The sequence below is a fragment of the Pongo abelii genome, chromosome Y (genome assembly GCF_028885655.2).
Source record: "Pongo abelii isolate AG06213 chromosome Y, NHGRI_mPonAbe1-v2.0_pri, whole genome shotgun sequence".
Lineage (NCBI taxonomy): Eukaryota > Metazoa > Chordata > Mammalia > Primates > Hominidae > Pongo > Pongo abelii.
This window is the reverse complement of record NC_072009.2, coordinates 39,764,060-39,777,951: the sequence shown is the minus strand read 5'-3', so window position 1 is coordinate 39,777,951 and position 13,892 is coordinate 39,764,060. Positions and strand designations below refer to the sequence as shown.

The window sequence follows — 13,892 nt, the reverse complement described above, 5'->3', positions numbered from 1 at the left end:
TGCTAAAGCTTCTCTCAGCCTTTCCAAATAACCTGTGAGATATTTTTTCTAGTTTCTGATTTCAAAAAGGACGGTTCAGAGTAATTAACAAGTTTTGTTCTGGTTCTTTTGAAGCCTGCTAATATGCACAGTAGAAAGTGATTTCTTTTCTATTCATCTCTAGGTTTACTAAGGCTTCATTTGGGGTTTTCAAACAGCACTGTTTTTCTTTGTGTTGGAAATAGTAATTCCGACTTTTTGTTACCCATTTTTCATCCTTCACTTCTGTTTATTTTTTGACTGACTAGAGGATGTCCATTGTTCATCTTCAAATTCCTTTGCTGTCTGCAGTGCTGCCTGTTTTTCAGCAGTAGTTAAAATGTGGCTTAAAAGTTGCACTGCATTTCTGCACATAAGATGAGGCTGTTGGTTGAAATGTTGGAAAGCCTGTGTAAGTCTATCAGGTTCATCAGGGAACTGTGTTAAGTCCAGCTTTATGTGTATAAGTTTACTGCAATGAGAAGGAAATTTAAACCTTAGTATCACAGTATTCATTCTGCATTTGTTATAGGGGCAGCAGTAAAGTTGGAGGTTTACCGGGATTGCACAATAAGAGGTGTTTTTATACAACAATTCTGAGCCCCGGTTAAAGGAGTCAGATAGGGCACTCAGAAATTGCATTTGACAGTTCTCTAGAGATTTGTCTCTTTGACTTTGGAAAATTGTGTACTGTAGACTTACCTCATATGGTTCCCAAAGACCCAGGGGTAATTTTACAATGTTTACAAAATCTGGAGGTTTTCTGCATAGCAAAAAGACCTAGTTGTCAGCTATTATTGAAATTACACTTCTTTGAGAATGCTTGTCCTCCTATCAGGAACACGGCCACATGGCCACCTTGTTGCCAGTTGAATATTATTATTATTGTTTATAAATTTAGAGACTCAGGGTCAATGGAGTTCCAGGGCTTCCAAGTGCACTCAAGGGGAGTGCAGTCCACAGATGCTTTGTTGCTATTTAGAAACAGATGCTAAACAAGGTGTCATTCAGATGACTTCCTCCTTTTGGTGTTACCCACGATAAATAGAAAGTGTTAGAGTATCCTTTTTCATCTTTTTCCTTTGTCTCATCTGTGCCCCCAAAACTGCAATAGGTGCTGCTTAGAAATGCAAGCATAGCCTTTACACATAAATCTGGATGAGCTAGTCAGAAGCACTAGCTACACTCACCAGTGAAAGGCTGTAGCTTTCTGCCCTGCTTTTGTCCTAGACCCACTGAACCCCAAAGGCTTGAATGTTACCCCAGAGGTCTTGCAAATGGTATGTAGTAATAAAATTTATGCTAGACATTTTAATAGAGGAAGCGTCTTCATACTAACTTTGGCTTTCCTAACCAAGTTCCCAGTGAAACATCAGAATCTCCAAGAATGATAAAGACTGACTTTCAAACGTTTTAAATGCAAAATTATTGCAGTGAAGTACAGCTGGCTCAAAATGGTAGAAACTGAATGTCTGAATGGCCCTTCATTAGATGGGGAAAGCAAAGAGGTTAAAATCTGCTCTTTAACACTGGTTTTCTACCAACAATTAATAGTGGAGGCTGCCTGTTTAAAGATAGGACATGGGGGCTAATCACTGGTGGTGGAATGTTAATGGGAAAAGAATTTCAACACTGTAAGTTTTGGGCAATGGATTGAGAAGGATCCAGGTAGGAAATAAATCTCATTTCACTAGGGAGTGATGTAAGGTTAGAAATCCTAGGTTGAAAATTCTGAGACAAAATTCTTTTTATTCAACAGTTAGGGAGAGAGATTTTGGGTTAGATATGTTGTCTCCACTAAATGCCTCCCAACATTCAAAAATTAACTTGTCTCATGGTGTAACTTTTATGTGAAAGAAAATAATATCTTTGTAAAAAATTCCAAATAAAGGAAAGAGTATTTATTTGCAGTTAAATCCCTCCCATACAGTGCCATGATTATCTATTATTGAGGGACAAAAAGGTCCTTTATAGGTAACAATTTATAGTGAAATCTTGAATTCCTCTTGTTTCACAGAAATCCCAAAAACAAACCTTTTTAAATTACACTACTAATTACTAAGACAAGGAGTGACTGTGTTAAGGAAACCTGTATACCTAGAGCTGTAAAAATGCCCACAACACTGCATAGAAAAAAATATGAAAGACATTATAGCTGTGAAAAGAAAAAATGTAAATTCTATAGAAAAAAATGGGAAGTCCTTGTGTCAATGGCCTGATGAGTTGTCACAGACCAGAATTACCCTAATGGTAATCAGATAACACTGAGACGTAGCCTCAAGTAGAAACTTTTAGCATACCTAGGACCTCCTCTAAATCTCATGTCACTGCCAGTCTCTTTATGAAAAAAATTAAAAAGTCTTAAAACAAACAAGATATTTTTTAAATGAATTTGAAAGTTTAAAGTCTGCTTTTACCATTCTGATGAATTATTTTCTTCCCAGCCCATGCAGCAACATATGTGTAATCTCAACAATGCACCAAGATGTAATAGTATCCCTTTGTCTGTAAGTATACCCAAAGATCTTTGCCTTAATTAAAAAAAAAGTAAGAAGCTGAGAAACAAAGTTGAGATTAAAGAAAAAAAAAGCACGACAAGAAAGCTCTCTGTCAATCAAATAAGGACTCAAATGTGTTTCCCACTATGAGGCTGGGGTTCTGGGTTATTACAAACTAGCAAGAGAAAGAAATGATTTCAGTCAGTGGGCTGCTTTGAAGATCACGCAATTCAGCTTGGCTCAGGGTCTTGGTCTGAGAATAATTAGAAAGCTTAACCCAAGAAACTTGCCTAGAAATAATCAGGAGTTGTTGTCATAATTTATATCTACTGCTCAGCTCATCTCATGATCTATCAGGAGCTGATGTAAAAGTTTGGCTCAAGGATTTGGCCCAGGCTTAATCAGGAACTGAAACAGTAATTTATAAAGGCTGGACTCACAGTCCAAAAAGAAACAAATATGCCAACCCGAACCCACCAGGTCTCACTGTGTTTATGCCAAAAAAATGGGCAATAAACTATTTCCTGGGAGCCAACTGATTACACAAAAGACAGTTCCAAACTCTTCAAAATCCTTGGGTGATTCTGAAGGTGGAAGGGAGGAAAGTAGACTTTCTTCTGGATATTGGAGTGGGTGTCTTTGTTCTGCTTTTCAATCTTGGCTTTCTCTCCTCCCCTAATGTGACAATGATGGATGTGTCAGCAAAAGACCTTTATAGAATATTTTCTCAGCCCCTTAGTTATAGTTGAAACAGCCTTCTATTTAGTCATACCAATTTAATAATTCCTGAAAGTCCCACTTTATTACTAGGTAGAGATATTGTGGTCCATATAGAAGCCTCCATATGAATGGCTGCAGGAAAAACTCTTTTTCTCCACTAAGTGGAAACTAATATTAACTAAGAAGTATGGGATGTCGAGAGAAATGTTGCTGGGCTACAATCACTGTATGCATCTGTATTTACCTTAAGGATTGCACTATCTTTTCTGGCCAGAAGCGTTATTTCCCAAACCAGAAGGTAGAAAAGGGCTAGAAGTCATTATAAATAAGCTGTAAAACAAAGGCCTTTTTAGACCCTGCAACAGTCTTTATGAAACCCCAAATATCAAAGAATGTCATTTCTTAACATGCCCAGAAATCCCATTAACTTGGATCTCAAGAAGCAAAAAGTTTAACCAACTCATAGGTATTGGGGGAACCAACCCCTGATATTTCAACCTCGGTTCTTTTATATTTTCCCTAAGTGTCAGGCAGTCTGAGAAATAAAAGGATAGGTTACAAAAAAAGAGATAAATTTTAAAGCTGTGTGTCCGGGGGAGATGTCACATGTCAGCAGGTTCTGTGATGTCCCACAACCCACAAAACCAGCAAGATTTATTAGCAATTTTCAAAGGGAAGGGAGTGTGCGAATAGGGTATGGGAGACAGAGATCACATTCTCCATAGGGCAATAAAAGATCACAAGGCAGAAGGTCAGGGTGAAATCACAATGTCAGGGTGAACCTACAATTACTAATGAAGTTCCATGTCCTGCTGTGCATGCAGTGTCATTGATAAACATCTTAACAGGGATCCAGAGAAGAGAACCAGTCTTACTGGAATTCACCAGGCTGGAATTTCCTAATCCAAGCCATCCTGGGGGTGCTGCAGGAGGCGAGGGTGTGCTTCATCCCTTACCTGCAACTGCATAAGGCAGACACCCCTAGAGCGGCCATTTTATAGGACTCCTCCTAGGAATGCATTCTTTTCCCAGGGCTGTTAATTATTAATATTCCTTACTAGGGAAATAATTCAATGATATTTTTCTTACCTGTTTTTGGCAATAAGAGAAATATGGTTCTGTTCTGCACGGCTCCCAATCAGTCAGACCTAATGGTTATCTCCAATGTTCCCTGAACATCACTGTTATCCTGTTCCTTTTTGAAGGTGCCCAGATTTCATATTGTTGAACACACATGCTTTACAAACAATTTGTGCTGTTAACACAATCATCACAGTGTCCTGAGGTGACATACATCCTCAGCTTATGAAGATGAAGGGATTAAGTGATTAAATAAAGACAGGCATAGGAAATTATAAGATTACTTATTTGGGGATCTAATAAATGTCCATGAAATCTTCACAATTTATATTATTCTGCCAAAGCTTCAGCAGGTCCCTCTCTTTGGAGTCCGTAACTTCCTGCAACACATGGGTATTTGGAAGTAAAACCCACGGTTGTGCTTGGCTTTGAGAGGTCTTATCAGAGGTTCCTCATGAAGAAGAGTTTCGCCAAAGGCAATGTAGAAAGCCGATTTAAGAACAATAATTTGGCCCACAGTTTATGCCAATAATTATTTTAACTATTAAATTTTAGACTATTTTGCTGTCAACTCAGGCCTATTATATTTGATTTTTACAGAAATGAACAAGAAAAATAGAAAGATTTCTTTCAAATCTTACATTGGACATTATCTTCTAGTCTCAAGTGGTGTTTGTCTTTGTGGGGGTAAGACTAAGAAAGCTAACAAAACCAAGCCCTATGCATCCACAACTTCTCTGGCATAACTATAGCTGTCAGTTACAGGGCCTGTCAGCAGCCTCAGAATTTTTAAGCTGTTTATTTCCTCAGCTCATCTCATTTTATAACGTATGGTTTGATAACCCAAATTTTTTCTTCTCACACAGAGGAAATCAAACTCCAAACGGTACTGCAAATGAAACCACTTATGAAAACACCATGTTTCTGTGAAACCTTATCCTGGCCTCAGGTGGAGCTCCAGCTGTTATGTTTCATTGCACAACCCCCCTCCCTAGCAGGAAGTAGCTAGAAAGATCAATTCTGTCTAACGGCAGTTAGTTAGGTAGTAGCGTTTTACTCTCGCTAACAGAAGAGAATAGTTAGGTAGTTGGGGCCCTTGGTATAACTTCTAGGAACAAAGATCCAGCTTACCAAAAAATAGGCTACAGACACATATTATTAAACTTGCACAAACCTTCAGCCCACTCACATGAAGAAACACAGTCCAACATAGACAGATCTTTGTTCTTTATGCACAAAATATGCTCACAAACATACTGATTGAAAAGCAAAAACAACAAGGAAACATCCTCATCTTTTGTATAAGCAGTGGACTTCCAAAAATAGCGGCTTTTCTTCAGGTGAGGAAAGTACACGGTGGGTGACAACAAGTTTTAGTGGGCACTTTTCTGGACACGCTTTGGAATATAACCTGAACTAGTATAAATAATCAGGTCAGCCTCTGATTAGTCACGGGTAGAGGTCGTCGGCCAAGGTTTCACATCAGCACTTGTTTGGTCCCAAGCAAAATTCCAAAGCCAAGCTGAATAAGGCTTTTTCCAAGATCAGTCATCACATTCTTCCATTTCCCAGTATATGAGGACCCCAAACATCAGTGTCACACTGGAGAACCAATTTGGGTTTCCACTGTGGAGAGCTATTTTAATTCCCTTCTTAAACTTTGGTTCTAACTTCACTTTATGTGCACTGTCGTCAAGTTTTTGGACCCGAGACAAATCACTCTTTGTGATGTCACACAGTGAGAATTTGCTACTTGTGGTGCATTGGTGAGACTACAATTCAAGCCTGAATTGAGCCCTGGGATGCATAAGTCTTACCTGGTCATCCAAAATCTGGCCCTGGAATAAAAACTATGTCTCTGCAGGCATTCCACCTTCCAGTGGTCACCACCACTGGCTGGACTGGGTTGAAGTGGCATTGTTTTGTTTTCTCTGCAGTTCTTCCTGAAGAGTCCTGGCTTGCCAAAGTTTCAGCAGTTAGAAGGTACAGCTCAAAACTCCTGGATTTTGTATACCTGTAATTCAGTCACTAATGCCTTTGTCTATCTCTTGCTTTTCCCTCCTTTCCCATGCCTCATTGTGGGCCCTGCTGTAAAAGACGAAGAATGCCACCCACAATTTTTTCTACAGTGTTATCTTTTACCATGGTCTGCTTTTGTAGTTATCTTCTGATTTAAAGTTTGAGTAATAAACTTGCTTATTAAGAATACCTGTATTTCATTTAAATCAGGAGATAGAGAGGATTGTTTCACAAAATCCACACAATCCTCTCTCAGCCTTTTTGTAAAGTCTGAAATATTTATATGTGATTTTTATTTCAATATAACCAGTTTGGATTAATTAAGAGGTTTGATTCCAGTTTCTTGAAAGCTTTTTAACATGCACATTAGAAAGTCTTTTTGTTTCCACTGATCCATAAAATCAGTAGGTATTTAGTTGTGGTTTTTAAGGGGCACCATCTCCCTTCTTATTGGAAATGGGACTTCTGTCTCCTTTCCCATATATATATATATTTTTTTTGCACTGGTTTTGTTCTTTGCCTGCCTATATTAAACATGCTATTTTTCTCTGAAACTCTCAATTGCCTGTGTGGCTTCCTGTTGCTCAGCAGTACTTAAGATTTGGCTTAGGAATGACATAACATGTTGCCATGTAAAGCCAAACACTTGGGTAACATTTTGGAAAGCCTGTCTGTATGCATCTGGGTTATCAGAATGCTTTTCTAGGTCCCAATGTATCTGTTTAAAGTCTTATAATAAAAAGAGAACCATGAATTTATATACACCAGGTTTCTTAGGCATTTTCTTTAGGGTTAACGGTTTAATGGAGGGCTGCCTGGGAGAACTGAAGAAGATAAGGATGATAAAGTGACTAGAGGAGTCTCTGGATAGGGAACACAAGAAAAGCTGGAACATCTGGAAGTTTCTTCTGAGGGTTTCCTGGGGGTTTGTTTCTCTGACTTTTGAGAATTGTTCACTATAGACGAGTCTGACATGCTAAGAAGGCATGGTCAACATTACAATGCTTACAAATATCTAGGTTGTTTGCAGGACAAAGAAAGTACCTCAGGCAATTTGCCTTCCCACTTACAGAAAATATCTAGATGTTGGGTAATATTGAGAGAGAAAAGTTAGGTAGATAGGATGGATTCTTGCTAAAACTACTTTGAACAAAGAAACAGGCTAAAATACCAGGCTGCAGGCAGATGTTTAAAAAACCTGCAGAAATCTTCAGTCCACTCATGTAAAGGAACAAAGCCTAACAAACAAATATTTTTGCTTTTTTTTGTTACCTAAATTATGCCAACAGATAATCTGATAAAAGAAGAATGTTCTGCATAAAAGTATTTTTCTTCTTAGATAACGCACATACTTCCAGAAAACAGTCTCTATTCCTTTTACACAAGGGGCTTCAATGTGCTTCAAAGAGCACTTTTCTCCTTCTTCTTCTTCTTTCTGCATATGCTTTCCACTGTGAGCTGAGCCACTATAAATTTTTACTTCAGCTAAATTTCAGTCCTGGGTCAAGGTTCTGACTCAAACCAACTAGTACTTTTTCAAGACTAGTAAGCACACTCTTTTCTTAAATCATAAAATCATCAGAACCTGCCTCATAGTGAGAAATACATCTCTCTCCTAACTGTGCTGTCAACAGTCATTTTTTTTCCCTCTTAAGCTTTCAATCTGACTTCTCTATAGTGAAGAAAAAAAAAAAGTCTAATGATACCTCAAAATAGCAGACAGATATATATAGTGGTACATCCATGTGACTGCAAAAGTGTTCATCAGAACACACTGAAGACCACTGGGTAAAATAAATAGAGACTATTTTCTGAAAGATAAGTGTTTTTATGCAGAATATTCTTCTTCTTTTATCAGATTATCTGTAGGCATATTTTAGGCCAAAAAAATGCAAAAGAATTGATTTATAAAGGTTTGTTCTTTATATGAGTGGACTGCAGGTTTGTACAGGTTTTTGTTTTTTTTTTTTAATTTGCATGCAGCCCGATATTTCAGTAAGTCTCTTTGCTTATAGTAGTTTTAGCAAGAATCCATCCTATCTACTTAAATTTTCTCTCTCAATACTATCCAACATCTAGACATTTTCTGCAATTGAGAAGGCAAATTGTCTGTGGTACCATATATGCCAGATTTCTTTGTTCTGCAAAAACTCAGATATTTCTAAACATTGTAATGTTGGCCATGCCTTCTTAGCACATCAGACTTGTCTATAGTGAACAATTCTCAGCAATCAGAGAAACAAATCCCCAGAAAACCCTCAAAAGAAACTTCTAGATGTTCCAGCTTTTCTTGTGTCCCCTATCCAGAGACTTCTCTGGTCACTTTATCATTCTCAGTTTCTTCAATTCTCCCAACTAACCCTCCATTAAACTGCTACCCACAAAGAAAATGACCAAAAAACATGTTGCCTCTAAATTCCTGATTCTCTTTGTATTACAAGACTTTAAACACATAGATTGGGACCCAGAAATGTATTATGATAACCCGGATAGAAAGAGGCTTTCCAAAATCTTACCCGAATTTTGATTTTACTTGGCTGCATGTTATGTCATTCCTAAGCCAAATCTTAACTGCTGCAGAGCAACAGAAAGCCACACAGGCAATAGAGAGATTCAGAGACAAATAGCATGTTTAATATAGGAAGGCAAAGAAGAAAACCAGTCCAAAATATAAAAAGGAGGAAAACAGACCAAAGGCCCATTTTCAATTTATATATATTTGATACATGTTCTGAGAAAGCAATATATTAGAAGACTGAGTAGGAGTATAGGCGCACTTCTTCAACTTCTTTACATTACTTGTATTTCTGAGGATTTTGTCCTAAGATTTTTTTTTTTTCGTTTTTGTACTCAAGAGCAAACAACACTGAGCCAGTGTCAGCCAGTTCAAATCAATAGGATGACTTCCAGCCTTATAAGACTCAAGTGGCAGTCCAGATAGAGAGAATTTGGACAATCCCCCAACATCCTCAGTTGATGAAAATGTTGGCTCTGTTCCGACTCATTTTTCTTCACAAAGCAGCTTATGCATGCAGAGACTTAGAATCGGTCTTGAGACAATTGAAAGTTTCTGGCCAAGGCTATACCTCCGTGTTATCTAAAGACTTCTGAACTAAAGCCAGTCAATGACAGTCCATCAGGATGTTGGCAACAGGATTTCCAGAATTTTCAATTTTATTTTCTTGCCTTTCTGCTTATGGCAGTCATGTCCTTTATTTTTTCTTTGTAGGCAATGTTGCAACCAGGAGATATATTCTTATTGGGTGGATTCAGTTGGTGATTTAGTAGTCAGCAATATTATTCAAATGTTGCTGTTTTGGTGGTGTCTTGGAAACAAATGAAATTCAAGTTTTTATTCTAAATTTTAACTTGGTAAAACCTTTTTGGGAACCAATGGTAGACATTTAGAACACTGTACAAAAAGTTTTCTTATCCCAATTGAATACTTTGTTCTGCATTTTTTTCTTCTCCTTCTTCACTGTCCTATTAATCTAAGAGGCATAGTGTAGGGAACATTTATCAAGCCCTAACCCTCTTTTTCTAACATTTGACAGAAAACTGTTTGTAATCAGAGTTTTAATTTAATATTTCGGATCCTAAAGGAAGACCTAGTAGGATAAGATGTTTCTCAGCATAGAGCCTTGTCAGCCCTTTGCCTAAAATGTCTAGTTTCCAACTTTCCCTTCCTGTGATGTCTCCCTAATAATTATGAGGCTCTATGTCCCATCTATAAGCAGAAAATCTCCACTTTCAACAGTCAAAAAAAAAGCTACCCTAGAGAGACAAATTACCATTTGATTGCTGATGTTTTTATAAAAGAAGAAAAGAAATGGAAACTTTTTTTTTTATTTGTTGAGGCAACTGTTCTGCATCCAGCTACAATGATATCTAAATATGAAGAAAATGATAAGTTTCAAAGTCAACCCCCCGTATTTAAGAGAATGTCAATGTTTTGCTAGGAAAATAGTAAGGGAAACCAGGGGTAGCATAAAGACTCAAACTCTGTTAAAGACTCTTGCTTCAATCAAACTACTACATAGTCTCTCTTAGGCTTCCCACATACCTGGAAGTTTTTGGGTTGAATGGGCTTAGAAAACAAACAAGGAATTTTATATATATATATATGTGTGTGTGTGTGTGTGTGTGTATATACATTTATATATATTATATATAATGAATTAGGAATTATACATATATACACACATATATACACATACATATATATACACATACACACATATGTATATATGTATGTAATATAAATACATATATGTGTGTATGTGTGTATATATATACACACACATATATACAGAGCATACATATATACATATATACACACGCTTATATACATGTGTGTTTATGTGTGTATATATACACGTGTAAGATATATACACATACATATGTGTGTATGTATATATGTATGTGTATACATACATATAGACATACCATCTGTATATACATAACAGAGTGTACAGTTATACATACATAAACCCTAGGTATTACATATATATGTATTACATACATATATATGCACACATACAATATGTGCGTGTATGTGTATATGTATATATACGCACACACAAACATATATACATATATAAACCCATATGCATATATATATATGTGCATGTATACACACATATGTATACATATACATATAAATATGTATATGTGTATATATATAAATACACACACTTATGTGTATATACACATAGACAAATATGAATATATATACGTATATGTATATGTGTATATATATACACACACACACTTATGTGTGTATATATACACATACACACACTTATGTGTGTATATATATACACATACACACACTTATGTGTATATACACATATGCACACATATGAATGTGTGTATATACATGTATTTGATACACACATATATAATACCCAGAGTTTATGTATGTATACCTATACACCCTGGTATGTGTATATAAATGTATGTATATATACACATATCATACATCTGTATTTGTATATATATGTGTGTGTACATACACACAGACAATTTTAAACATTAAGTAGCACGAACACAAGTGTAAAGTTTCAGCAAAATTTTAGTATATAAAAACAGACCACTTTACCAGCAAATTGCTACATGATTTGACAGCTATTAATGTGCAGATTAAATCAATGAGTGCATTAGAGCAGGGTCTGCCATTCCTCGCAGCCATTCCAAGTGATTCACCTCTCATAGTAATAGATTTTAAAGATTATTTCCTTATTATACCCTTACATGGGAAGGATAAGCAAAGTTTTGCACCAAAGCATCCTCACCAGTCCTACGCTATTTCAGCATTTTGTAGGACAGTCCTTAAAGGAGCCTCAGAAAATATTTCCTGCTTCCTACATCATTCATTATGTAGATGAAATTCTTTTGGCTGCTCCAATGGAAGAGTTATTACACCAAATGTTGAGAGAAGCAAAACAGGGGGAAATCTCAAAACAGTTCAAGAAAAGGTAGAAACAACCACCTCATAGCAACACTTAGGCACTATTGTTACTGGAAAAGATGTTCAACCTCAGAAAGTCGTCCTCCGTAGGGACAGATTACAAGCTTTCAATGATTTCCAACAACTATTAGGAGATATAAATTGGCTGTGCCCAACCCTAGGTATTGTTACTCATCAACTCAAACACTCAGACCCTCCAAGGAAATTCTTCATTAGGAGCAATGGGCTTAGGAGACAAACCAGTTGTTCCAGCAACTTACTAAGGAGGCAGAAGCTGAATTACAGCTTGTAGTGCAGATTCTTCAGCAAACACATGCCTCCCAGCTACAGCCATGAAAGATTTTGATTCTCTTCATTCCTTCTAGCCCCCAGTCTCCAACAGGATTTTTAGGCCAGATGATAGAAAAATATGTCATTGTAATAGAATGGCTTTTTTTTGAATTTCAATCAGAGATTAAAATCTCTGCAAGTTTATCTTTATTTAACTACTCAATTTATAACAAGGGGTAGGGATAGATCAAAATCACTTAAGAGATATGATCCAGACAAAATTACTTTTCTCCTTTTAGAGCCAGTCTAAAAGTATGAGGAAGAATATTGGATTCCCAACGACAGGTTGCAGCATGGGAAATGTTGACTGTGTGGCAAATTGCTCTTTCAGATTATGTAGGAATAGTATATAAGTATTATGCGTCAGACAAAATTTTGCCATTTTAAAAGTTCAACCTTTCATCTTCCCTGTGATTACTCCTCGCAAGCCCATTTCAGACAGCCAGACCTATTCTACTGATGGCCCTTCCAACGGTCGCCAAGCTACTTATGGTATAAGCATGCTCATACAATTAAAAACCCCAGAGTTTCAGCCCAATGCTCAGAACTAATGGCGGTTATTCAGGTTTTAGAGCTCACTGCTTTATCTCTTATTAACATTCTCTGTGATTCAGCCTATGTTGTAAATGTAGCCAGTCACATTCGGACTGCCACTATTAAAAGCACCCTAGAACTGAAGCTGTTTAACTTGTTTCTAAGACTTCAACAGGCTGTTTGCTCTTGTGCTGCTTTTTATATTTCTTATATTTGCTCTCTCACACAACTCCCAACACCCCTATTTCCAGGTAATAATAGAGCCAATAAGTTGATTGTTCTGCATTTCAACAAGCTCAAACTTCTCCTGTATTACTGCATCAAAACTCGGTCTTGACTCGTATGCTTCATTTGCCTAAGAGCCAGGTTGCAGCCTATACAAGCCCGTCCTACTTGCCAGCATGTCACTGGAGTCACACCCATAGAAGGCTGTAACCTATGAGACTTAGCTTCAAATGAAATCTGGCAGATGGATGCTACTCACAAAGCTGCCATTGGCAAGCTCTCCTTTGTTCATGTGACTATAGACACTTACTCTCATATGCGGCATGCTACATGCAAACCAGGTCAGAGAGCTGGTTACATACAATGACGTAGTCTGTCATCATTTGCTCATATAGTGAGTTCCTAAACAATTACAAACTGACAATGGACACGCTTATGTTATTTATGTTTTTTAAAATTTTTTACAGATATGCTCAATCATTCGTAAAACAGGAATTCCTTACAACCCTCAAGGACAAGGAATTATAGAATGGACAAATTAAACATTACAACGTGTGCTGAAAAAACAGAAAGGGGAAACAGGAGACCAGTTACCACCTCAAACAAAATACATTTACTTTTACTTTAATTTGTTTTTAACTTATTTAGTTAAATTTTTTGACTCCTGGCACAGATAGTAAGACTACAGCAGAACAACACTGGTAAGTTTTATAGGGAAAAAAGGAAAGTATACCCAAATATATTATGAAAATCCCCCTAAGAACGATGGAAAGGCTCAGTAACTTCACTGATGTTGGGATGAGTGTATGTTTGTGTTTTCACAAGAGATGGATAAACTGTGTGGGTGCTGTCAATGTGTTTGCAACCATGTAAATGGAGACTGGAAAGAGCCATGGATCCCAACTATGGATCCGGCTCCTCCATTACAAGCCATGAGTCACTTGAAACTGCTGGAGCATCAGGGTGAGGCAAACACCCCTGACTTCAAGTTTATGGCC

The 13,892-nt window shown here is 37.1% G+C and overlaps 1 long non-coding RNA gene across 1 annotated transcript; it reads left to right on the top strand.

Annotated features, from left to right (window-relative positions):
* The first annotated feature begins 6,064 nt into the window (after nucleotides 1–6,064).
* On the top strand, nucleotides 6,065–13,522 carry LOC129053176 (uncharacterized). Its single transcript, XR_008518253.1, has 2 exons — nucleotides 6,065–6,299; nucleotides 13,362–13,522. It is a non-coding gene; the product is annotated as an uncharacterized LOC129053176 (long non-coding RNA).
* The last annotated feature ends 370 nt before the right edge of the window (nucleotides 13,523–13,892 follow it).